The sequence below is a fragment of the Neofelis nebulosa genome, chromosome 1, assembly GCF_028018385.1.
Source record: "Neofelis nebulosa isolate mNeoNeb1 chromosome 1, mNeoNeb1.pri, whole genome shotgun sequence".
Taxonomy (NCBI): domain Eukaryota; kingdom Metazoa; phylum Chordata; class Mammalia; order Carnivora; family Felidae; genus Neofelis; species Neofelis nebulosa.
Genome location: NC_080782.1, coordinates 34,682,759 through 34,710,120, shown reverse-complemented (window position 1 = coordinate 34,710,120; position 27,362 = coordinate 34,682,759). Strand labels below are relative to the sequence as shown.

General features: G+C 39.7%; 1 protein-coding gene across 6 annotated transcripts in view; it reads right to left on the bottom strand.

Moving 5' to 3' along the window:
- Window positions 1-27,362, bottom strand: part of GHR (growth hormone receptor) — a 278,998-nt gene that overhangs the window by 170,567 nt on the left and 81,069 nt on the right. The window lies entirely within an intron of this gene.

Below are 27,362 nucleotides of genomic sequence, written 5' to 3'. Positions count from 1 at the left end.
TTATTAAAACAAGAACCGAAACATTTTACAGACTATAGCGTGTTTCAGTTGGTTGAGAGCCATCATAATTAATAATACAGTAACAATAAAATGACAGCACAGGCAGAAGCCCTGTAGCGTAATGATCCAGAGTGAGCTTCACACATCTGTGGTTATGTCAGTTCCTGAGTGCAAAAGCACCAGAATGCCACATTCATGGTCTCAAATGATGGCAGAAAGTATCTGGAGAAAGGCCATAATTCATCTTCTTTTCTTGTCACAGGAACCACTGAGAAGAAACTCAGAAGCTCCTACTGAGAATTCCTTAGAAAGAGAATCAGTGGCTTAAATAAAAGGATTTTACTCTTAAAAAAAAGATATTCCGAATAGGCTTCCTTTTATATTTCATGTATGCAGAAGTATTTTCCTTATATATTTATTCTGCATGTCATATAATAGTATCCTTCACAAACATTTCCCATAGAGTTGACTAGCAGCTTCAACTGCTTCCCTAGAAAACACTCCAGCTATTCCTCTCATTAAAAGAGACGAAAAGCCAAGAGGATAGGTGACTGACTTAGTTTGTGCCAACAATCTATCTCTGAATATGACAGAGCTTGTGCAAAACAGGCACTCCTTATACGTTAATAAAAGATTGGGCACTGGTAGTCATTTCTAGAGCCCCAACTGAGTTGCATCAGTATTTAGAAAATTTAAAAGTCTGTGATTTGACATCTAATTATTTCCCAGTCTGAAAAGATTTTATTTTTCATGTTCCAATGTGGTCCCCGCCTTACAGCAAAAAGGCAAAGTATGCAATAGATAACACCGTATGTGCCACTCTGAGTTCCATCATGGCTCTGTCTTGCCCCTTCAACTAAACTGGCAACATCTGTTATTCTCTAAGACAGTGTGGACATTTCCTTCCATGTCAGTCATTTCAGAGGTAAGTGCCCCCACTCATTCACAAATGTTTGACTGTCTGAGTCTTCCTCATTATCATTTCTAAAGCTGAACATCCACATGACAATTTCACCTCTTTGATCACAATTTTAATTGTTGTAAGTTGTAGCCTGTTTAGTGCTAATGTTACATTAACTTGTTGCAGGTGAGGAAGGGGGGCGCGCGCGTCATAGGGAAGGTGGGCTGAAGAGTCCCTCCATTTGTTCACTTTTTTTTTGGTCGTGAGAATGAAGTTTGGCTCCATTTTTAGTTAATAATGGGATGTTTTTAAATCATAGAACCAAAAAAAATCATAGATCTTATATCTCAAAGATGAAGGGATGACAAGAGTGAATGTATTTCATTAACTCAGCTTAGGCAAGGGGGGTATTTCCACTATGGATCTGAAACCAGCTGAGACCTCAAATGGAGCAGGAACTGAGTGACCTACCACAAGTTAGGCAGTGTCTGTGACACGGGCTTCAGTTAAACACAGTGTGGAACACTCACTCTCATGAAGGCTGTCAAATTCAAAACTTGCCAGACAGATTCACCTTCAGGACTCAGACATCTTGTAGTTGTAGGGAATGAGCTGCCTTAACTGTTGGCAAAGACACACAGCCTTCCAATCTTCAGCATTGCAGATAGTAAGAAGATGGCCAGAATTTTAACAAGAGAAATGTGTACTGATGTATATACTTGAATATACATGTCCTACAGGGTTTATCAGCTCACTGTGATCTGCATCATCATGAGATATTGTTCCTAATTCCACAGCTGGATCACCAAACTAAATCCCATTACAATGAAACTCCACCGAATTGTTCCACTTAATTTGTGCTCTAAACCGATACTACTCCTTTGAAATACACTAATCTGTGAAGAGGTCTTACTGTAATCACATACAAAAGTGGATCTATTCCCTTTGTTCATTTTGGGGATGATTACCACACAGTCCCTGTTGTCCAACTCTTCTGTCTCCAATTCATCATTTAATTTTCCGCCAGGAATTGAAAGTGTATCTCCAAACATGAAATTTTCTTGTTTAATATTCTTTAATGACTTCCCTAAGGACCCTGAGTCCTTGCTGACAATCAAGGCCCCAAACAACTTGTCCTGGTCTATTTTTTTTTTCAATTTTTTTTTTTAACGTTTTATTTATTTTTGAGACAGAGAGAGACAGAGCATGAACGGGGGAGGGGCAGAGAGAGAGGGAGACACAGAATCAGAAGCAGGCTCCAGGTTCGGAGCCATCAGCCCAGAGCCCGACGCAGGCTCGAACTCACGGACCGCGAGATCGTGACCTGAGCTGAAGTCAGCCGCTTAACCAACTGAGCCACCCAGGCGCCCCTGTCCTGGTCTATTTTTAAGCTATATTCCCCTCTATACTCAACTTCTTTAACTTTGCTGTATGGACTGGCTCAAACTCTTAGTTGATAATGTTCAATACTACTTGGCATACCCAGCTATTTCTCTCCACACTTTAGCTCTTTTCATCTTGTAAGATCTACCAAGCTTTCCAGGCCTACCCCGCCTGTCATGAAAGTTGTCCTCAGCTACCAAATCAGGAGGAATTTTTCTTCCTCTGTAGTTCCAATGTATTTTCTTTGTCACCTGAGCTCACTCAGGTTACCACAGCCTGTCTATGACAGTGAGATGTACGCTGTCTTCTCTTTACCAAACTATCAATGTCCTTTGGACAGGAGAGACTTACTGAATATATTTGCTGTTAAACTGACACTGCTTCATATTGGAAAAGGTGCCTGATAAATGTGATCATGTGGGTCACAAAAAAAAATCTACTTAAAAATGATCTAGAGCTTTTCAGTTCTGCCCCTTCATTCCTCAGTGCCCAAAGGGAAAGAGATCTGACATTTGGAAGCAAGACCTCATCTCTGCCTCCTCCATTATCTTGCATAATGTCCAGAAAGTTATGAGCCCTGATAAAATGTTATTTTTCTCCTCCAGTAAAGGAGGCTTGGTTGAACGAAAACAGAGCCAATCTCACTACAAGGAGGCACATCTTTGGGTTTTGATCCTCTTTCCTCTGAAGGGACAAATAACCTTGTGAGTGAGAAAAGTTGCCCAGCCAGCAGCCGCAATGACAACCCACCTTGGCAGCAGAAAAGAGTGATAATTAGACACCAATTTCTTTTGTAGGATGAGTAGTGGGTGGGTTTTTTTTTTTTTTTTGCCTTGTTATTTCAAGATCAAAGAAAAAATTTTTTTAAATGTTTATTCTTGAGAGAGACAGACAAAGCGCGAGCAGGGGAAGGACAGAGAGAGAGGGAGACACAGAGTCTGAAGCAGGCTCCAGGCTCTGAGCTGTCAGCACAGAGCCCTACACGGGGCTCAGACTCATGAAGTGCAAGATCAAGACCTGAACCAAACTGGACGCGTAAACAACTGGGCCACCTAGATGTTTCCTGAGAAAAATGTTTTTATATTTAGCAGTTTTATTTTGATCACCATAGTTAATATTATTGCCAGGGTGAAAACGTGGTAAAAAGATGCTAAGACTGAATTTATCTGTATTTACATTGTCACTTTTAAGCTTCAAATAGGAAATGCCTTTGATCAAGATTTTTCAACAGATTGCTGAAAACAGAAAGTTTCTTCTGCTAAGTACTAGCATGCATAAATTTCTTACATAATACATGAGAAAAAAAATTTTTTTTGATATATGGATGTTTTTTTCTTGTGTTGACAGAAATTTGGCAGTTACTGTGCACCACCCTTCACACAAAAAGTGGCTCAATCAACCACTGGCCTTTTCTTATAAATCTGGTAATCTGTGTCCCCTTAATAGAGTAATTATAGGGATGTTTTCCTATTTTCAATACAAAACTATGGAACAATGGAGTGTTTATTTTGGCCCAATGACTTTGTACAAAGGTCCCATCTATGATCTCCCTTCAAAATCCTGCTTATAAATTCCTAACACCCAACAAGTCAACCTGAGAAAAACCATGATTTTAGTCTTTCCTTCTGGCCAAAATCTTTAATTTGGAGAATGCAAATAAGACTTTCAAAATTATTTTTGAGCAGCTGAGAGAACCCATGAATATGCCAAAACCTTTCAACCCAAACTATTTCCAAAAATTATCTGCTTGTCCCATTTTTGATTCAGTTAAGAATTAGAGAAGTACATTTTATGTAACTACAACTCTCCGCCCAAGTAACATCTTCACTTTTAAAAAGAGAAGTCAGTTTTTTCTCTTCCTTTATTACAGGTTTTCCCAGCAAAGCAAAACAAAACAAAACAAAATTAAAACAAAATTAACTTAAGTAATATGAAATATATGTGCCAAAAGTGTCTTCAGTGATCTTTTTAACTAGACAAGCTCTCTGGCAGATGAAAATCATTAGCAAGCAAAACTGTAGAGCTTTTAAAATGTGCTGGAAAAGTTTCAGAGAAGATATACAGCATAAATAGCTTTATAAACCTGAAGCAAAATTCTAAATCACACCTGGTATATCAGTTGTGTGAAAGGCTTAGGTTAAGAAACATGAATTAAATCTTGAGAGACACTGGCCTCAACAACATTACAGCCTAAAGGGAACCTGTATCCAAGATGCCATCCTTTAATTGAAAAACATCAATATGTGTGTTCCTAGTGCCCACTGTTGCACATGTAGAGAGGTATGGGCTGGAGCTAAGGCAAAGGCACCTCAAGCTAAGGCAAAGGCACCTGATATTCTTGCAAGAAGTTTTCTTCAGGCAAAGAGTGCAATAGGACTGCAGGCCATTTCCCTCAGCACCTAGCCACTCACACATTCAATTTATCATTCAATAAACATGTGGGAGTGCCTATCATATGCCACACAATTTCCAGGGCCCTCCAAATCGGTGATAAAGGTCTCCTATTTCATGGAAGTGACATTCTAGTGAAAGAAAATTGACAATAAAAAATAAACAAGTAAGCGAGAAAAGAACTATTAGACGGAATAAATGCTATAAAGAAAGCATAACAGGGTGATGGAAATGCGGGTGGGGGACTTACTCATCTAACTGGGACCACAGAAGATCTTTCAGTTGAGTTGAGATTGGATGACAAGAGGAGTCAGCTATGCCAAAATCTGAGCACAAAGCATTCCAGGCAAGGGAATAGCCTGGTGGATGAGGTAACAGAAGGAAAATCAGTGTGGCTGGAGCTTAGTCCTCAATTCAATCACCTATAATTGTGCACGCTTATGTCACTGCAACATGTTCTTCAAACCTGGGGCAAAACAAGGAAACCTAAAGACAAAAACATACCCATGCCTGTAAAACATGAAGAGGTCTTAGGGTCTTCTGGACACAACAACAACCCTAAGAACCTTCATGTCAAGAGCTTGACTTCATTCCAGTTTGTTTTCCAGTACTGATATATTTGACCAGTTTCTCATGGTTGAAGGCAACAGAGAGAGCATGCAAGGCTAGCAGGACTGAGAAGTGTAGGATGTGGCTTTGAAAGGAACCATAACTGCTTATTTCCTGGGACCTCTGACCAAAAAGGAAACACTTTTCTTGATTCATCAGGAGATTTGCATAAGATCACAAGATCTCTTGTGGTACAGTAATCTCTCTCTTGCTTTTGACTCTTTATTATGTTCTCCCTTGTATAATAGTTATTTTAGTATTGTCCTCTTGCCATTGTTAACCTGTAAGTGACTTCCTGCCAGAGATGGTCTTACTGATTGTTCTCTGAAGTACTGAATACAGTGCCAGGCACATAGGGATGTTCAATAAATGATAAATTCCCTGGGGTTGGCTTTGGCTTTTTTAGTCCAATATTCCAATTATAGGTACAGTAATGGTATCCAAATAATGTAATTGTTTTTGTTTTGCTGTATATGTAATAAATCCTTACGAACTTCTGTGCTGACATAGTACAGATGGATTCCCAGTAATGCTTTGGCACAAAGTAGATAATGTTGCTTGTTGAATGTATGCATGCATGTCTGAGTGGGCAAATCTATGAACAAATTCCAGCAAGAACAACTGTACCCAAGGCCATTTTATTCAATCAGCAATGGGTTCCACTGTATGTTCAGCAGTAAGTTAAGTGCTGTAGAGACAATGGTGAGTAAAACAGATGGTCCTGCCCTAGTGGAGCTATTGGTATGGTAGGGAAACATATTGAAGATATCACACATGTATGTAATTATAAGTGCTATGAAAGGATGATGATCAGAGAAGCGTTCTTTGAAGGCTACCTGAAAGACATGGTCAAGTTTATTCAAAATTCAATGCCATAATCATGAAGTCTTTTTAGGAACCAGGCCTGTAGACATAGAGCAAGTGGTCAAGAGAGATGACAACTGATGGTAGCTCAAGTTGCCTCTGGTAACCAGGGATGGGTTACTGAGAAAATATTTGGAATCTTCCATTTTGCCCATCTTTAAAATTAAACTCAAACTTTTTATGTGTCCGGATGGTGTGTGGTCTTGTTTAAAGACAGAATATACCAAGCAACCTAAAATCGTCTTCTGCAGGCATTCTTTACTGTACCATGATTCCTTTACTAAATGCTTTAAATATAGCAGCTCAGCTATTTTTCTGAGGTAGACCAGGAAAAATTGAAATTTATTTTATGAGCAAAAAAACAATGCAGTGCCCTTGTTCTCCCATCATTCAGGAAAAATAGCTAAGTGAAATTCTGGTCAAACTTTCCAAAAAGCTTTGGGCTGAGGACAAGCATGGAAAAATTCAAGCCCAAAGGAGAAATTTCCAGAAATTTAGAAGCAAGTGAAAACAGGGGGTTACAACAGTTCAGTACTTGCTGCCAGGAACAAAGTATATACGATATTATTTATTGCTGAAAGCTTTTCAGAGAGGCAGCATCTGGTTTCAGTGAGGTCTTGCTTTTTCATCCCATCCAGCAGCTGGACTGAGCACTATGGCACAAGGAGATCAACCAATTGGCCAAGGTGACGCAGCGAGTCAGTGACTCTTTCCAGATTAGACCACAAGAGCCTCTGGCTTCTTGAATGCCAAGAATAAGTCACATGACAAATGGAGAGTTTAGCACATTTTATTGACTCCAAGTGGATTCTTCAGCTTTAATTTTCTATTTGTGTTTACATTTTCAGAGTCCCAAAGAATAATTCTTTCTCCCTTTTCTCCAGTGGACACATCAGATATCAACTTGGTTCTCTGTGAATGCCAAAATTCCCCACCCCCCTCAACTAGGAATTATTCATCTAGGCTGAGTGTGCTAATGGCAGGAAAAGTCAGAAATGGTCATGCAATGTTCCCCTCACACTGGAAAGAGGAAGACGGAGATCGAAAGGCTGGCTAACTCTGAGCAGAGAAGCTGGGCACTCTGCTTTGGTCATTCCAAATGTGCCTCTCTGAGGCAGGGGAAACACTGAAGAAGGTAAGCTTAATCTTCCAGGAGAAAGTGTCATAAGCTTTTACTTCTCTGTGAGTCTTTTTCTCTACCAGTGTTATTTCTCACAGAGCCCTGGCAAGAGAAAACACATCCCTTCATTCCTTCTGCATATGTCTTCCATACCAACAGGAGAAAAGGAGGCTCTGTTTCCTAAGCATATGTGTTTCTCACATCCCAAGAAGACTGTAAGGGAACAAACAAGCAACAACATGCACACACACAAAATACATTTAATAAGAAATTTCAGCATTAATATAATCGCCAGTGTAGTACTTAATTATTCTAAGAAGCAACTTCAGCTACCATCAGTTGTCATCTCTCTTGACCACTTGCTCTATGTCTACAGGCTTGGTTCGAAATAATGGCACAGACATCGCCTAATAGTATCAGTACAATAGTATCAGTACAATTAATTAATGATTAATATTATTACTAGTTTCATGAAATCAAAAAAAAAACATTTTTAGGGAAAGAAAGGGAGGGGAGGGCGGCGAAGGGAAAGGATTTTCACCATTTTTTTTTAATGTCTAAACTTTTAGATGTAATCGGAGAAGACTAGAGAACTGAGCCAGTTAGTTGTGTGCATGAACTTGATGTATTGTGAAATGATCAAAAGAATTTCAGGGAGGGAATAAACCCAATCTGGTTATCAGACTCTGCAATAGCAATAGGGCACAGCATCAAGAGAAACCTTGCAAGCTTTTGGAGTACCCAGCGATGCCCAGAAGGCACGCCATTTTAATAACGTAAAACATATGTCTACTCTATGGCAGCAACCTAATTTCACTTCAAATTGGAACGAACAATACCACTAAGAAACATCTGACAATTTCAACACAATAGGAGTTGGGGAATTTTTACTCCAAACTTAATGCAGATGTCAAACACAATATGAATAGAACATCTCACTTTGTTTCCTTTACATCACAATCTTCTCTTAATTTGAACAGACGAAGTAATTTCTGACCAGAAAGACGTGATGACATTTCAAGCATAAGGACTTCAGTTTTGGCTTACAGACATCTTCTATCCCCCTTTGGCTTATTATTACTCGAAGGGACAGCCACAATACTATAAATATTGTACTCATTCATTCGGCATTTATTGCGTGTCTATGACCTGGGTACTAACCGAGGCCCAAAGGTTAGAGTCATAAACAACACAGACACATCCCTGCCCTCCTGGAGCTTCTAACCTGGCAGTTCGCTCTTATTTCAAAGTTCAGTTATTGTTTCGAGAAAGCTCAGTTCAGGTTTTAAAAAGGAAACCTTCATCTAAAGACAATTCTTAAGTTATCACTGTCTTTCCAAAACATATTTTTTCAACCCTCCAATTAGTCCATTGATGTTAAACTCCCAGTTATGGTCATTCTTAGAAGAAAGAACTAGGGCATGATTAAGGGTTCTTTTTCTTTTGAGAAGATGAGCTCCTAAATTATAGATGTCTAATGAGTTAACCAGTAGGTTCAACTGCTACATGTCAAACTAAGAACTGTCACAAAAGCCTGGACAGGTTGCCTGAAAAAGATGCCTCCAAATAGTAAATGTAATCCTTTCTGGGCCAAAAACCCTGAATGGATTCCTTAGCAAGTGCCGCTGAGTAATTACACATTTTGGCAATCCAGTGCAAACAGCCAGGTTAAGTTTGCCCCAGTCCTGTCCACGAGATCCTTTGTTACAACAGGGCTCAATCTGACCAAAGGGATGCCCAGGCAAATGGCTAGGATGTAGGTCACTCTGCTTCAGCATGAGTTTCCACCTTTTGCTGATGAGTGCTAAGGTGTTTCAAAGCTACGTGAGCACACCTATATGTCTCTTCTTAGAAAACAACACAAAACAAAAAAATAGCCATTTTATATTGGAGATTTCTTCTACCTTACCTTTTTTAGCTTTCTCTCACTGCCCCCTCCCCTCAGCCTTGCCTCCTTTCCCCTTATCATTTCTCTCCTACTTCCCCGGCAACAGGGTGAAACACTATTAGAAGCTCGTTACATTTTGTGAAGCTCTACAAACATTGTATGTTGCCCGAGAGGACCCTGAAGCCCAAGGTCACACAGTGGGGAAGCAGCCGACCCAGGATTCCAGGTAGCCCATCTGATTTCAGAGTCCTCAATTCCTGGACCATACTGCCTCTTTAGGAATTTTTGGCTTTAAGTCTTTATGATAAAGACGGACTGTTTCTAGGCATTAAGAGTAGCAGTGAAACATAAGAAATTAATGTTAATCTCTGCTACACTTGAGAAAAATCTAACAAATTCACTGAAGTGCTTTAAAGGAAGTAATTAAGGGGACAATTTATTAAGGTTTTACATCTCAATTGCACCAGTTTCAGGTCTTTTTTTTCCTCCAGTTTTATTGAGAAATAATTGATGTACAGCACTGTATAAGCTTAAAGCACACAGCATGATGGCTTGGTTTATAGATACTGTGAAATGATGACCATAAGGGGTTCCATTAACAGCCAGCCATCTTCTCATATGGATACAATTAAAAAAATGTTTCCCTTATGATGAGAACTTTTGGATTTACACTCTTCATAACTTTCCTGTGGATCAAACAGTAGTGTTAGTTTATATTCATTATGTTGTGCATTACATCTGTGGTACTTATTTATTTTATAACTGCAAGTTTGTACCCTCTACCACCTTCCCCCTTCCCCCTCCCCTATCCCTCACCTCTTCTTTCTACGAGTGTTGTTCTTTTGCTTGTTTTAGATTCCAAATATAAGTGAAATCATACATACATACAGGACAAATACTGTATGACTTCTCTGACTTCTTTCACTTAGCATCATGCCTTCAAGTTCCAAGCATATTGTCCCAAATGGTAGGATTTTTTTAATGGCTGAATAGTGTTCTATTGCATATCCTAATTTCTTTTTCCATTCATCCATTGCTGGACACTTAGATAGCTTCTAGGTCTTGGCTATTGTAAATAATGTTGCTGTAAACATGGCAGTGTACATATCTTCTCCTATTAGTATTTTTGTTTCTTTTGGATACATTCCCAGAAATGGAATTACTGGATCATATGGTAGTTCTATTTTTAATTTTTTGAGAAACCTCCATCCTGTTTTCCAGAGTGGCTGCACCAATTTACAATCCCACCTACAGTGTAGTGGGCCCCCGCCCCCTGCTTCCTCCGCACCCCTGCCAGCATGTGTTATCTCTTTTTTGATAATGACTATCCTAACAGGCATGAGGTGATATCGCATTGTGGTTTAATTTGCATTTTCCTAACAACTAGTGATGTTGAACATCATTTCATGTACCTGTTGGCCTTTGTGCATCTTCTGTGGATTCAGGTTCTTTGTTCATTTTTTAATTGGGTTGTTTGTTTATGCTATTGACTTATAGGAGTATTTTATATATTTTGAATATTAACCCCTTATCAGGTATATGGTTTGCAAATAATTTTTTCTCATTCTGTAAGTTGTTGTTTCACTTTGCTGAGGGTTTCTTTGGCTGTGCAAAAGCTTTTAGTTTGATGTAGTCCCATTTGTTTAGTTTTGCTTTTGTTGCTTATGTTTTAGGTTTCATGTCTAAAAAATCATTACCAAGACCCATGTCGAAGGCCTTTATTCCTATGCTTTCTTCTAAAGTTTCATGAGGTTTCAAGACTTACATTTAAGTTAATCCATTTTGAGTTAATTTTTGTGAGTGGCATTAAAATATGGGTTCCATTTTCGGGGCAACTTTGGCTCAGGTCATGATTTCATGGTTCATGGGTTCAAGCCCTGCATTGGGCTCTAGGCTGACAGCTCAGAGCCTAGAGCCTGCTTTGGATTCTGTGTCTCCCTCTATCTCTGTCCCTCCCTGGTTCATGCTCTGTCCTCTCTGTCTCTAAAAAATGAATAAACATTAAATTTTTTTTTAAAATATGGGTCCCATTTCATTCCTTTCCATGTGAATATCCAATTATCCCAGCATCATTTATTGAAAAGGTTATCTTCTCCATTGAGTGTTCTTGGCTTCCTTGTCAAATATTAGTTCACCGTATATGCTTGGGTTTATTTCTGAGCTTTCAATTCTGTTCCATTGGTCTATTTGTCTGTTTTTATGCCAGTACCATACTGTTTTGATTACTATAGTTTTATAGCATACCTTTAAAGTATGTGTGATGCCTCCTGCTTTATTGTCCTTTCTCAGGATTTCTTTGGCTTTCATGGTTCCATATAAATTTTAAGAGTTTTTTTTTCTAGTTTTGTAAAGAAAATGACATTGGAATCTTATTTGGGATTGCATTACATCTATAGATGGCTTTTAGTAGTATTGACATTTTAATATTAATTTTTCCAGGCTATGAACACAGGATATATTTCCATTTATTTGTACTTCTTTGATTTCTTTTATCAATGTCTTGTTTTCTGAGTAGAGTTCTTTCACCTCCTTAGTTAAATTTATCCCCAAGTATTTTATTATTTTTATACTATTATAAATGGGATTTATTTCTTTTTCAGAAAATTCATTGCTAGTGTATAGAAATGCTACTGATTTTTATATATTAATTTTGGGTCCTGAAACTACTGAATTTATTGATTAGATCCAACAGTTTAATTTAATCTTTAAGATTTTCTCTATATAAAATCCTTCATCTTCAATCAGAGATAATTTTACTTCTTCCTTTCTAATTCTGATCCTTGCTTCCTCCCTTCCTTCCTTCCTTCCTTCTTTCCTTCTTCCTCCCCCCCCCCCCCAATTGCTCTAGCTAGGACTTCTAGTACTATGTTAAGTAGGAGTGGTGACAGTGGACACCTTGTCTTATTCCCGATTTTAAAGAAACAGCTTTCAACCTTTCACCATTGAGTATGATGTTAGTTGTGGGCTTGTCCTATATGGCCTTTATAACGTTGAGATACATTCCTTCTATGCCTAAGTTGTTATGAATTTTTATCACAAATGGATGTCGAATTTTGTGAAATGTTTTTTTTTCTGCATCTATTGATATTATCATATGATTCTTTTCTTTCATCCTATTAATGTGATGTATGACATTGATTTATTTGTGTATGTTGTACCATTCTTGCATCTCAGGGATAAATTCCACTTGATCATGGTAAGTGATCCTTTTGCTTTGCTGCTGATTTGGTTTACTAGTATTTTATTGAGAATTTTTGCATCTATATTCATCAGAAATAATGGCCTGTAGTTTTCTTTTCCAGTAGTGTCTTTTTCTGGGTTTGGTATCAGGATAATGTTGGCCTTGAAAATAGGTTTGGGAGTGTCCTCTCTCTCTCTCTTTTTTTTGAAGACTTTGAGAAAATTGGTGTTAATTCTTTTTTTAAAGTTTACTTATTTATTTTGAGAGAGAGAAAGAGAACATGAGCAGAGGAGGGGCGGGGGGGGGGGGTGGAGAAGGAGAAAGAGAATTCCAAGCAGGCTCCATGTTGTCACTGCATAGCCCAACGGAGGGCTCCATCTCATGAACCATGAGATCATGACCTGAGCCAAAATCAAGAGTCAGATGCTTAACTGACTGAGCCACCCAGGTGCCCCAGGTGTTAATTCTTCTTTGAATTTTTAGTAAAATTGCCAATGAAGTCATCTGGTCCTGAGCTTTTATTTGTTGGGAGATTTTTGATTACTGATTCAATTTCCTTAACTAGTAATTGGTCTCCTCAGATTTTCTATATCTTCCTGACTCAGCCTTGGTATGTTGTATGTTCCTAAGAATCTTTCTATTTCTTCTAGGTTGTCCAATTTGTTGACATACAGTTATTCATAGTAGCCTCCTACAATCCTTCGAATGTTTTATGGTCAGATGTAATGTCTCTTTTCTCATTTATAATTTCATTGATTTGGGTTCTTTTTCTTTTTTTCTTGGATAGTCTATCTAGGGATTTGTCAATTTTGTTTATCTTTTCAAAGAACCAACTCTTAGATGGGTTAATCTTTTCTACTGGTTTTCTCCTATTTCTGGTCTAATCTTTATTATTTCCTTTCTTCTGCTAATTTTGGGCTTGGTTGCTCTTCTCTTTTCTAGTTCCTTAGGGCACAGAGTTAGGTAGTTTATTTGGGATCTTTCTTGCTTCTTAATCTAGGCATTTATTGCTATGAACCTTCCTCTTAGAACTGTTTTGCTGCATCCTACACTGTGGTAGGCTGTGTTTGTATTTTCATTTATATCAAGAAGCTATTTTATTTCTCCTTTAATTTCTTCTTTGGTCCACTGATTGTGGAGCAGACTGCTGTTTAATTTCCATGTGTTCATGAATTTTTCAGTTTTCCTCTCATTATTGATTTCTAATTTCATGTCATTGTGCTCACAGGAGATACTCAGTATGATTTCAATCTTCTTGAATTGGCTAAGGTTGTTTTGTGGCCTACCAAATGTTCTATCCAAGAAAATGTTCCATGTGTGCTTGAGAAGAATGTGCATTCTGCTGTTGTTGGATTGAATGCTCTGTATATGTCTGTTAGGTCCATTTGGTCTATAGTGGTGCTCAAATCTGTTTCCTTATTGATTCTCTGTCTAGATGATCTATCCACTGCCGAGAATGGGGAATTAAAATACCCAACTATTATTATATTACTCCTTCTGGCTCTGTTAGTTTTTGTTTTACATATTTAGGTGCCTTAATGTTGGGTGCATAAGTCTTTACAATTGTTATATCTTCTTGATGTGTTGCCCTCTTTATCATTACATTATGACCTTTTTTGTATCATTTTCACATTTTTGATTTAAAGTCTGATATATGGATAGCTACCCCTGCTTTTTATTTTTTGTGTTTTTTTCTTCTTTTTCCTTTTTTATTTTTTTTTGGTTACCGTTTGTTTAAAATGTATTTTTCCATCCCTTCACTCTCAGTCCATGTGTGTCTTCTCTAAAGCTAAAGTGAGTCTCTTGAAGCCAACATATTGTTAGATCTTGTTGTTGTTGTTTTATTCAATTCAACAATTCTATGTTTTCTAATTGGAAACCCTAATTCATTTATGTTTAAAGTAATTACTGATAGGTAAGAACTTACTATTGCTATTTTGCTATTTTCTGGTTGTTTGTACATTCATTGTTCCATGTTTCTTATCATGCTGTTTTTGTGTGTTTTGATGTCTTTTGTTATCAGTACACTTTGACTTCTTTATCATGTCCTATTATATAACTACCATAGGATTTTCCTTTGTGGTTATCATTAGGCTTACATAAATTTATAATACCCTATTTTGAACTGGTAACAGTTTCAATAAAATGCATAAACTTTATAATTTTACTTCTCTTCCTGGTCACATTTTAAGTTTTTGCTTTTAAAATCTACATGTTATTTTATTGTAACATGAATTTTATAACAGAATATTGTAGCTATAAGTTATTTTTACTACATTTGATTTTAACTTTTAAACTAGAGTTTTAAGTGAGTTCTGCCCCACTATTACCATATTGTAGAACAAAACTATGACTATACATTTACCATTACCAGAAGGATTTACTCTATCTTTTTATGTTTTTATGATGTTAATTAGCATTATTTTAATTTTCAAAGAACTCCTTTTAACATTTCTTTTAGGGCAGGTCTTGTGGTAATAAATACCCTCAGCTTTTGTTTGTTTGGGAAAGTCTTCATCCCTTCTTTATTTCTGAAAAACAGCTCTACTGGGTATAGAATTCCCGATTTTCAGTTATTTTCTTACAACATCCTGAATATGTCATCCCATTCTCTCCTAGCCTGAGAAATCTGCCTGTAGTCTGATGGGGGTTCCCTTGTTTGGAACTTCTCTCTTCTCTCTTGCTGCTCTTAAAATTCTTTGACTTTTGATGATTTAATTATAATGTGTCTTGGTATAGTCCTACTTGGGTTCAATCTATTTGGAATTCTTTGGGCTTTATGGATCTGGATAACCATTCCTCTCCCCAGGTTTGAGAAGTTTTCAGCCATCATTGCTTTAAATATACTTTCTGTCCCTTTCTCTTCTCCTGGATTTCCCATAATGCAAATATTCCTTTTCATTGTGTTCCATGATACCCATAGGTTTTCCTTACTCTTTTATTCTTTTTCCTTCTCTGACTGGGTAGTTTCTAGTGTCCTATCCTCCAGGTCACTGATTCTTCTGTATGGCCAAGTCTACTTTTGAAACTCTGTATTAAATTCTTCAGTTCAGTTATTGTATTTTTCAACTCTAGGATTTCTATTTGTTTTTTTGATGGCTGCTATCTTTTTGTCAAACTTCTTGTTTGTTCATGCATTGTTTTCCCAATGTTATTTAGTTATCTGTGTTTTCTTGTAGCTCATTAAAATTCTTTAAGAGAATTATTATTAATTGTCTGGCAGTTCACAGATCTCCATTTTATTAGTGTCCTATCATTGGAGCTTTATTATTTTCCTTTGCCAGTGTTATATTTACCTTTTTATGATCCTTGACTCCTTACATTGCTGTCTCCTCATCTGAGTAATCAGGCTCCTCTCCCAGACCTTACAGGTCTCTGCTTTGGCAGAGACAGTTTCTCACCAGTCTGCTCACTTTGGGTTTCTGTGTGTGTTTGCTGGTAATGTCCTTGGGCAGGTGGCACCTGCTTTTATGATCTATTTTTGAGCAAGGCAGTTGCCAAGCTCAGAGGATGGGGATGATGGTAGGAGTGGTTTGCCACTGGCTGAGAACAGTTGGATAGGACTGCTGGCTTTGTTTCCTACTTAAGTGAAGCTGTAGGATGAGATCCACAGTTGCCTAGATTCTTAGCTCAGGCTTACTAGATGGTTGGGACTGGGTACTATATTCAGTAGTAGATGGGGCTATGAATTAGCTTCCCTGCCCTATCAAGACAGACCTATACAACCTGCTGTTTGAGGACCCAAATCAGTCCAGACTGTGCATTCAATTTCCTGGTCAGGTGAGACCACAGACATAGCCAAGGGTTGTGCTCTCTGTTCAAGTGCCTCTATATGTAGGGCTGCTGAATGGGCTCTACAGCTTCCTATGTGCCCGGGTCTGGTTCCCTGGTTCAACAGGCTGAAATCTGTATTCAGCAATGGGTGGGGCTATGAATTAGCTTCTCTGCCTGGGCACAGCAGGAGAAGCAGTTCTAGAGTTGGTAAAGCATGCTAGTGGCTATCCTACTCAAGCCAACCTGCATCCCAAGTTCCCTGACCAAACAGGGCCACTGGCTTTGCTCTGCGAAGTACCAGCTCTGCCAACCTCTTGGTTCAAGTGTCACTGGACTGCACAGCTTCCAGTAGTTATCTCCAGCCCTTCTGGTCAGATGGGGCTGGAAGATACTCTCCATGGTAGGTGGAGCTGTCTCAGCTCTCACGCCTGGGCATGAGCGTAGGGGCTGCTCCAGACTGCTCTCAGTTTCCCAAACAGGCTCTCTGATTGGGAGGAGCTGGGAGCTACCCTCAGCCTTGGCTGTGAATTCATCTCCCTGCCTCTGCATACATTGGGAATGTTCCATGCCTGGTACTGGCTTTGCTCTGGGGATGATCAACTCTGCCTGCTCGCCTCTCAGCTCAAGTGCTGCTAGGCCACACTGCTTTTAGGAGTTGTTACCAGGCCTTCTGGTCAGATGGGGCCAGAAGGCATTCCCCATGGTGAGTCGGACCATGATTCAGCTCCTTGTTTAGGGCTAGCAAAACTCCTCATTTGAGGATCCAAATCAGGCAGACTTGCACTCCATGGAGTTCCCTCATCCGAGTATACCCTGGTTTGGTTCTACAGATGAGCAAAAATTCTGGCTGGGTTTACTACGAGGACACAGCAGGCATGAACCTGGTCTGCCAAGATCCATGTGCTGCTTGTTGCAAGTCCCTCTCATTTTCTCCATCATAGTCAGATTCCCAGTGGCTGAGATTCCCTGAAATCCCCATGGTGCAAGATTAGAGTGGGGGCTCCTGAAAAGAAACCTACAATGCTGGGGGTGGTGCTAACTGTGCCCCTGGGGTTCTCTTCCCAATGTAGGAACTGGAGGCTCAAGGGAGACCTCTGCCTTTGGTGCTGGCCTTGTGGAGGGGCAATGTGGTCAGTGTGTAGCTGCTTCTTTTACTCTTGTAATCTGTCTTAGCCTCTGTGGTGTAGGGTGGGTCTTCAGCTGCACCCTCTGTTTTAGGATTCTCTCAGTGGTGCCCTATTCTTGAATAGTTGTTATTTGTTTTTCTTATGAGGGGGAAAACCTATGTTACCTTGGTGATGTTAATCCCAACTTCAAGCCTTTTGCCTGTCCCATGTGGGAGCACGTTGACAAAAGTCAGGAACAAATACCAATTAGAGGTTACAATGACCCACATGAACACATAAGTAAATAACAAAAATCTCCTCTATAATATCACAGTTATGCTCTGTAACTCGCTCCAAAAGTAAGCCAAATGAAGCCTTTGTTTCTATTAGCATTTACTATTGTTATTCATTTCATGGGTCCAGAAGAGCCTTTGGTGGGCATAGTTCTTAGATTTACACTAAGCAACTCGATGGAGAGAAAGCTGAAATAATGGCTCCCACAAGACCAACGTACCTAATGAACTCATTTACAGGCCTGTAAAACAGACGGCATGGAAGGATTCCTACTGGCCTCCTTACCAAAGCTTTTACAGCCCAACTCCCTTCTTACTGGTTATGAAGCCTGGACCACCCACTAAATTTTCTCCAGCTAAATAAACAGTTATAGTTGAGAGAAGTGCAAACTTCTGGGCTTACTGTTTTTAGATCCACCCAGTGTTCACTCAAGTCTGAGTTCCAGCAGGTAATAGACAAATCCCAACAGAATGAAACTGGGATCTTAATTAAGCCTTACCGCCAAATGCATGAAATCATTAGGTTGGTCCTCAACCTGTGTCTACCATCACTCTTCTTTCCATTGAACAACTGCCTGACTCAGAATAGCCAATGCTTTTTAGACGAAACAGATCATTATAACACTGATTCCATGGAAAAAAGAAAAATGGAGCAGCTTATAAAGGAAGTTCCATTAGTAAACTGACAGCATTTAACAACAGAGAGACCATATACCGGGAGATGAAGAAGGAAAAATATGACAACAGTTGTAAACAGTAGCTGTCTGCATGAGAGAGACACTAGCCTCTGCCAAAATAAACTATGAGGAGAAGAAAACTGTTTACCAGTAAGGCAAAACTGGTTTCTGGGTTTGTAATCATTTCCCTTTAGAGTCGTTCTTTGGTTTTCTGAAAGGCACCACGTTGAAGGTCTATACAGAATTCTGATGAGATCAGGGGGAAAAATAGCAGCTAGTATGTATTTAGCAAACATATATTAAATGCCCACTGTGTGTAAAGACGTTGCATTTTGGTAAAGCCTGAATCATGCTTTATGACCTTGTGGCAGAAGCACTCTTTGCACTTTCAGTCGGTGTTCTTGATAAAAGATGACTGCCCCCTCCTGGCCACCTTTTATGAGATTGTTTTAAGAATCTGTTGTTCCCATCACCTGTCCTCATTGCTCTTCCTTCTCTGAGATGTCACAAACTTCCAGTGAAATGGAGTGTCCCATTGGTCTTTAAAGGGCTAATCTACTTTCAGATGACAGAGACTAAACACAGGAAATCTTACAGAGCTCCTTTATCCAATAGGGCTGGGATCATATTACTTAGAGGGACCCTCCACTGTCCCTCCCACAATCTTTTCTTTCCATCTTCGTCTGTCATTGTGTAATGACTACAAACATTCACCAATGTTCTCACCATGGCAGAGTTCCAGAGACAGGCCTGGGTATTACCTCACCAGAGATCCCAGTCTATTTACTGCCCTAGCTGCTTCTCTTCCTTAGGCCCTGCTCCAATTTTCCATTTCTATTTCTCAAACCCACACCTGGTTCTGCTAACTCTGTACCCTGAGACTCTGTAATTGGTCTCAGGGTATCTTTACATTTCTGAATCATTTCTTTCTTCCTGCATCTAGAACCATTTATGTCCAGGATCAGAGCTAGGTGGGAGTTTGCATAAACCCAGATAAAACTTGCTTTTTGAGGATAAGTTTTAACAGGAAGTAAGAGAGGTCTGGTTATTAGAGAAGCAAGGCTAGAAATCCTACCACGTAGTATAGTGAATTTATCTTCTCAATGCAGAATCTCTGGACCTTCCTATCCAAGGAGGGGACCTTGCTCATGGTGGATTTGCAGAACAAATCTGGACTGGGGACCTGTACCCAGAAGCCACTTGCAAGCATCAAATTCCCACCTGCAGAATCCAAAGCATAGGTGTTAAGATGGATCCACTGACTTTAGTAAATCTTTTACTATAATTAGCCACTCGTCGTCAAGACCAGCTGAAGAACTTCCCAATGTTGACTAGGAAAAATAACATCCAGAGCATAGTAGGTTTTATTTCACTTTGATTTTCCTGTAAGTGATAACATAATTTTTTCAAAGACCTATAGGATCATAAAGAATTTTCATACTGGCCTCATTAATGTTGGTAACCAACTCACACTTAACCGCTAGAAAAAAGGAGGCAGGGAAAGGAGGAAGGTAACGTACATAAGTTAAAGTCACAGACAATCCCCAGACCTCTTCAATCCAGTTTTTTTTTTAACGTTTATTTATTTTTGAGACAGAGAGAGACAGAGCATGAACAGGGGAGGGGCAGAGAGAGAGGGAGACACAGAATCTGAAATGGGCTCCAGGCTCTGAGCTGTCAGCACAGAGCCCGACGCGGGGCTCGAACTCACGGATCGTGAGATCGTGACCTGAGCCGAAGTCGGCCACTTAACCGACTGAGCCACCCAGGCGCCCCTTCAATCCAGTTTAACCTCATCCTGCTAAGGCTTTTATCAGAGTTGCTAAGAAATAAGCAATGTGACATATTTAAGCTTCATCTCATCTATTTCCTCTCCCAGGCTTCTATTTGGGCTGCTAATGAGCTGTGAAGTGGCTAAAGACAGCTGGCCTCCACATGGGAGGGAGAAGACTACAAGCTGGATAATCCACAAAGTCACGTGGATACCACGCAAGAAGGCATACTCTTGTTACTCCAGCTCCGGTAGATAGGAATGCAGAGTCTAAACAGGACTTTTTCTTCCAAATAACTGTCCCTACACAGTTGAAATCTCACAAAAGAGGTACTTTTGTTGTTGTTTAAAGCATTAGGTCTCTAGCAATCATCTGATTATCAAATTTGGCTACATCAGCCTACTGAGATGCGGAAATGTACAATAGTTGGTAGTGAAACACAACCTGCCAATGGCAGAGCCGAGAAACAGCTTACAGCAGGGCACTGTTTTCCTCAGGAACCTCACTAAGGATCTCTCTAATTCAACCTATTTCCTTGATCATTGAAAAAAAAAAGTGTTATCCCAGAGCCATGAATCCAGGATACCAAAGTAAGAACCTTAAGGTGTTAAAAAATGTTTAGGGTTGGTGAGCTGGGGGGTGGGGAGCAGTGACAGCACCACAAGCTGAGAGGTGAATCAGAAGTGGCAGAGAGACCTGGGGAAGAGCATGTGTCAAAGCTTTTAATTCAAGTCAAAAACAGTTATGGACAGTTTACTTGTTCTGTTACCTTTATTAATTAATAGTCTTAGCCAGTTGCCAATGGGCAGCTCACAAGTATAGGGCCCTAAAGGATTTAGATACAGAGTAATTTTTGCTGTAGAAAAACATGCAGAAATGAATATTGTTAGTTCATCAGTACATATATATGTATGTGTGGATATATATCTGCACATACATATATATGTACTTATATACCCACACATATATATACACACATGTAAATGAACACATAGAAGTACAAATATAAACATATATTCATGAAATATCTTTACAAACAAAAACAAAATCAGAAAAGGTAGAAAGGCAGATGGACTATTCTCTAGGTAAGAAGGAAATGCAGGTGAATTCTAAAGGAATTTGAATTTCATTAATTCAACAAAGATTTATGAAATGCCTTCCACATGCTGGGCCATGCTCTAGGCACTGAAGATACAGCACAGAAAAACAAGGGAAGCAAAGGAAACAAAAACGACACAATTCTTGCCTTCACAGAGCTTATATACTCGTGGATGCAGGTCAGGCAATAAATGAGTAATATCTATCAGGTGATGAGTACTATAGAGAAAAATAAACAATGGCATCCAGGGAAGAATGTCTGGAGGGGGTGAGAGCGTGGAACTTTTAAATGAGCTGTCAGGGAAGCTGACGCTATGAAGGACAAAAATCTGAACAGAGATCTGCAAGAGATGAAGAAATCCAGGAGGACTCCTGGAGGGACAGAACTCCAGGTGGGGAGAGCAAGTGCAAAAGCCTCAAGGAGATGCTCTCTTGACACATCTGAGAAAGAGACACGATGACAGTAGGTGAGAACAGGCCGTTCTGTTACAACATGTGTTTCTGTAACAGCAATTAGCTCATAGACTATTGGTTAATAGTAGGATAACGTTGGTATAAGATGGCAACAAGATTTTCCTTAGGCAGAAAGAGCCAGAATAGGAGCAGAATTCTAACCTTAGCAGGAAAGGGGAAAGCCCTCAGCTTGGCTACTGCACAGGCTGGAGTGTCTTCAGCTCCATTTAAGAGAATTAAAAAGGAGCACCTGCACCAGAGGTATCTCCCCAGAAATGTGTCCCCTCTCACCTGAACAGCTTTTCCAAGGTATCCTTTATGGCTTTCATTAGTGCTGAGGTTTTAAATCATATAAGACAGGAGAGGTCTGCTCCAATCCAAATTTTCCCAGAAGCTTGTTATTTTTAGAGTAGGTTTTGCAGAACACATAGAGTACTACAGTAGAAACATCTGCTCAAGTGAAGCCAAGGATTACAGAGAACCGGACCACAGTGGGCCTTACTGGCCACTATGAAATGGGGAGGCACTGGAGAGCTTTGAGCAGAGGCATGCGATGATGTCATGTGCTGAGCACAAACTGGCAGGGGGAGGGGATCAGAGGAGAGAGGCTAAGCAAGTACAGAAGCAGGCAGACCAGATAGGAGCCTTTACAATAATCCAGGTGAGAGAGGATGGTGGCTTGAACCAGGAAGGTAGGAGTGGAAATGGTGTGAAATGGTTCGCAAGACTCCAATATGGTTCGGCCTAAGCAACTCAAGGATGGAGGTGTCACCAGCTGAGACGGGGATGGTTAAAGGATGACATAATTAAGGGTGATCAGTTCAGTTTTGGTAAAGTCAATGTTATGTGCCTATAAAGCATTCAAGTGGAGATTTCAACATGTCCAGAGCTCAGGGGAGATTAATTTGGAGCTTTTCAGTGTATGGGTATTATTTTAAGCAACAAGAGTAAACATATTCCAATTCCTATCAAAACCTGACTTCCCAGCAACCTACTGGCAGCTAGACATGCTAATATCTACAAAGCCAATGGACTTAATTTTATTTCTTAGCACAAAAGTTTAGATGCCTGGAACAGGAGCAGGAAGTGTTTATGGTGGCAGAGGAGTACCCACCCCTCTCCCAAAAGAAAAGGGTCTAAGGCTTGGTTCCTGGGTCATTCTAACAGAGGTTGGGGTAGTGAGCAAAAACAGCAAAGAAGGCTTAGAAGGAAGACCTGTGAGATGTGAAGAGTATCAGGAGAGTGTCTTGTGTCCTGGACACCAAGTAAAGAAGGAGGGGGTTGGTGATCAAACAAGTCAAAGAAGAGGAAGACTAAGGAATTGCTACTGAACTGAGCAACCAGGATATGGTGAGCAAAGGTCCCAGTGGCCAAGCACAGTTTCAGTTTCCATCTGCCATCCCACCATGATCGGTGTAGTATAGACAACTCTCCCAGGGAGTTTTGCTGAAAAGAGGGATAAAAAAAATGGAGCAATGGCTAAATACACAGGATCGACAGCCATGTTTACTTTTTAATAGTACTGGGACATTACAGCATGTTTTTATGGTGACTGGAATGATCCAGTGAAGAGAGAAAATATATAATACAAGAAAGAAAGGGGAGAATTTCTGGGGTAATATCCCTGAGTAGAAGGCCAGGGGGAAAGCAAGCGTCAAGTGGAGAGGTCCGTCTTAGCTCTTTGTTAACGGGAGGTAGGCAGAGCATATGGGCACCGATTCTGAGACACAGTGGATGTGGTGGTGGGAGCTTGTAGATTCTCTTCTGATTGCCTCTGGGTTTTGTTTTGTTTTGTTTTGCAGTAAAATAGGAATACCAGTTATCTGTCAAGAGGTAGGACGTGGGATAAGTGTTAGAGGCTTGATGATAAATGAGAAGGTGTGAAATAGTTGTCTAGAACAGTAGAAAAGAAAATGGACTAGGGAAATAAGGACACTCCCAGACATTACTAAGGACTCTATGAGGGTAATGGCTGTGCATTTAAAGAGAAACCAAGTCAGCATGGTGTGTATTTTCTCCAGTGTTACTGAGCTCTCAGGTACACGCATGGTATAGGTGGAGAGCTGGATGTAATCTAGGGTGGAATTTTGCCAGAGAGTGTGATGAAGCAAGAGAAGTGCAAAAGATTATGATAATGAACTTCTATCTATGGTTTGAATGTGTCTCCTCCAAAATTCATATGTTGAAATCCTAACGCCCAAAGGTATTAGTAGGTGGGGCCTTTGGGAAATAATTAGATCATGAGGGTAGAGCTGTCATGAATGAGATTAGTGCTCTTATAAGAGATCCACAGAGCTCCCTTCCACCACATGAGGACACAAGAAGTCTGTGACCTGGAAGATGGTCCTCGTGTGACCATGCTGATGCTCTGATCTCAGATTTCCAGCCTCCAGGACTATAGAAATAAATTTCTGTTGCTTTTAAGCTACCCAGTCTCTGGTATGTTGCTACGGCAGCCTGAATGGACTAAGACATGAACCATGGAATATGGTTGTGGTAAGGATGTTTATTTCTTGTCAGCTGCAAGTGGACAGTTAGCCGGTGTAGGCTTTAAGCAGTTGTCATAGAGCAAGTGACCATCCATAGATACACATTTCATCACATAGTGATATCTTTTCCTCCTTACTTTTAAAATGTTCCTTTTCCCCTTCAAGCTGGTGGAACAACAGTAACCTCAGACACGAACTTCCTGTTGGGAGATGGGTAAGATGTGTAATATCTCCACTCATACCATGAGTACACATCTCTTGAGGTTCAGTACTTATAACAAAGAGTCTACCAACCGTGCCCTCAAATGAGGGCTCTAGAAGATAGTGGAGGGGACCAGTAGCAGGAGTGTGGGACAGAACATTACCATATTGCTGTGAACTCATTTGCAAGTCATTTTCGTGCACATGCCTCCTCCAGGTTTCCCTACTGCTCTTATTCCATCCCTAATTATAACACTTCTGGGGAGATTCTCAATGTCTTTTCTATTTTTTCCCTTTTGACCTTCACCCATCAGTGAGCTATAGAATGAGCCCTCTCAGTTCCACAACCACATACAGTCTTGAGTGAGGAGACTGAGCCAGGCAGAACTGACCGGTGACTCTGGCTGCTGTGAGGCATTTACAAGTGTCTTTGCAAGAAAGTACCAGAAAGTGGATGCTACCCCAAGATCAAATGAGGTCAGGACCCTGAATTATTTGAATATACTATTCTTTTTTGGCAGCTTGTGGACTCTAAAATAGCATTTCCCATCTGGGCTGGTTATTCTATTTGGCTCTGCTCCCCTAGCAGATCCATTCTAGGTCTTTCTCTCCTCCTCCACCTCAGGAGGCTTGCCTGCTATGGGCTGCCATCACCACGCTCGCTTGCTGGCTGACTTCCTACTGGGTTTGAACAATTTGGATTTGAAAGAGAGGTCAGAGAGGACTTCCCCACAACTCCTTAGAATCCTAAGTCCCGATAGGATTCTAGCTTCTGTCACCTGTCCCTCCTCTGTGGCACCTGCTTTTCCAGAACTAGAGTAACACCATTTCCTCCCACTGCTGCTTCACATATAGGGGTGGTAACAGCCCCCACCTCGTGGCGAGGGTCTGAGTGCCTCAACACACCTTGTTGGTGACTTCAACCCTACCCACACTTCTGTCAATCTCCCCTTCATTAAAGTCTCTTGAAATTTCTAAGTTAGACTGTTTCTTGACAGGACCTGGACTGATACAGCATTTCAAATTCTACTGTGTGTAATTTTACAACTGCATGTCAGTCCTGAAGCTGCTAGAACAAAGGAAGGAAAAGCAAATCTCAAACATGTGTAATATATTCATTCATTCATTCATTCAGTCAGTCAGTCAGTCAGTCAGTGAGTCTAGGTGAATATGCTAACACCTATGTCCTATTAAAATTAGAGACAGAATACTTTTTTTAATTAATTAATTAATTAAATTTATTTCTTTAAAATATATGAAATTTATTGTCAAATTGGTTTCCATACAACACCCAGTGGTCATGCCAAAAGATGCCCTCTTCAATGCCCATCACCTACCCTCCCCTCCCTCCTACCCCTCATCAACCCTCAGTTTGTTCTCATTTTTTAAGAGTCTCTTATGCTTTGGCTCTCTCCCACTCTAACCTCTCTCTTTTTTTTTTTCCTTCCCCTCTCCCATGGGTTCCTGTTAAGTTTCTCAGGATCCACATAAGAGTGAAAACATATGGTATCAAGATAGAATACTTTAAGAACTTCAGAATCATTTAACAGGGAACCAGCTCTACATATCCCTTTTTTTTTCTAATCGAAGTTTCACTTCCTGAATTAAAGGACACTTACAAAGGCTAGTGGTCACCTTTGTTAAAATCTTTTTCTATTAACCTTGAAACTATAATCATTTTGACAACAGAGCTTATTTAATACCATAGACAGCTGGTTATTAGATTGAGAGGTTCTCCTAATAAAAGCCCCTAAGTTTCTGTTTCAGAGAAAGAAACACAGGGAATAAGAATTTTAATTTACCTCAGGGCACAGGGGTGGCCCAGTCGGTTAAGAATGGACTCTTGATTTTGGCTCAGAACATGATCTCAGGGTTGGTGAATTTGAGCCCTGTGATGACAGTGTGGAAACTGGGATTCTCTCACCCTCTCTCTCTGCCCCTCCCCCACCCCCACACGCATTCACTTTCTCTATCTCTCCTTCAAAGTAAATAAATGAACTTAAAAAAAGAATTTTAATATACTTCAAAAAAAGTCTTCAATAGTAACAACTGGCCCATTGGATAGCTAATTTGTGCTAAATGTCAACAGATTAGTAACACAGTCTTATATGTATCCAAGATTAGCAGTTTGGCTGTAAAGACTAAGGTCAAAGAATACTTCTGTTAATTTTCAATGATTTTGCTTAATAATCAACTGCTAATGACTACATCCTTATTTCCTCATAAAGACCTAGGATCCTGAAAGTCTAGGGAAAAATTTGCTATTACTCAGCTGAACTCAGGTCAGGGTGAAATTTCTAAAGGAGATCTATGAGTCCAGTGGTTTCTTATCTTAAGGAAAATAACTTTTCAGATTGACCAATGTCACCAGTGATGTCAACATTAAATATATGTGAACATTTCATTGTGCAGGATATATAGTCTATAAAGTCTGGCTAGGAAGACTAAAAATGTACTTCTGTTAAGAATTAATAAATAGGAAACCTACAATTCAACCTAGCGATGGATCAAAACTGTTTTGTTATGGAAAAGGAAGTGAACGAAGATGATACATTGGCAACTTTTTATACACTTTGTTACTAAAAAGTGTGGTAAATGAGCAAAACCAGACAAATCTCAGTTCAAATACTGGCTTTGCCTTTGTTACTTCATTAATCTTGGGCATGTAAATTTACACCGCCAAGACCCAGCTTTACCACCCAAAATACAGGAAAAAAATATTAGTTTCCTTTGCTTCATAGATACCATTAATTATGAGATGTCCTATCTCACTTAGAAATGGCTTTTGGGGGAAAAAATTACCACATTAAACATACTTATTATAGAATGAACCCTGACTTAAGAAATATTCAACTGGATAAAATACTGCTTAGAAGATAGGAAACAGGACAAGATTATCCATTTTATTGAGTGTGTCACATGGAATGAATCACAAAGAAAGTAAAGAACCCATATGGCTCCTGGCTCCAGAGTAAGTCCTCAGTAAATACTGATGATTTATCGTTAGCATTAGTATTCCAAAGGAGAAGCATCCACTTAGATTTTTGCTCAATACATTTCAGTCCAAAATAACATGGAATTTTAGAAGTAAAACACATTGTCCAGAGATTTTTTTTTCCTTTCGCTTTATAGATGATCTACACATGTGGTAGGATAAAGTGA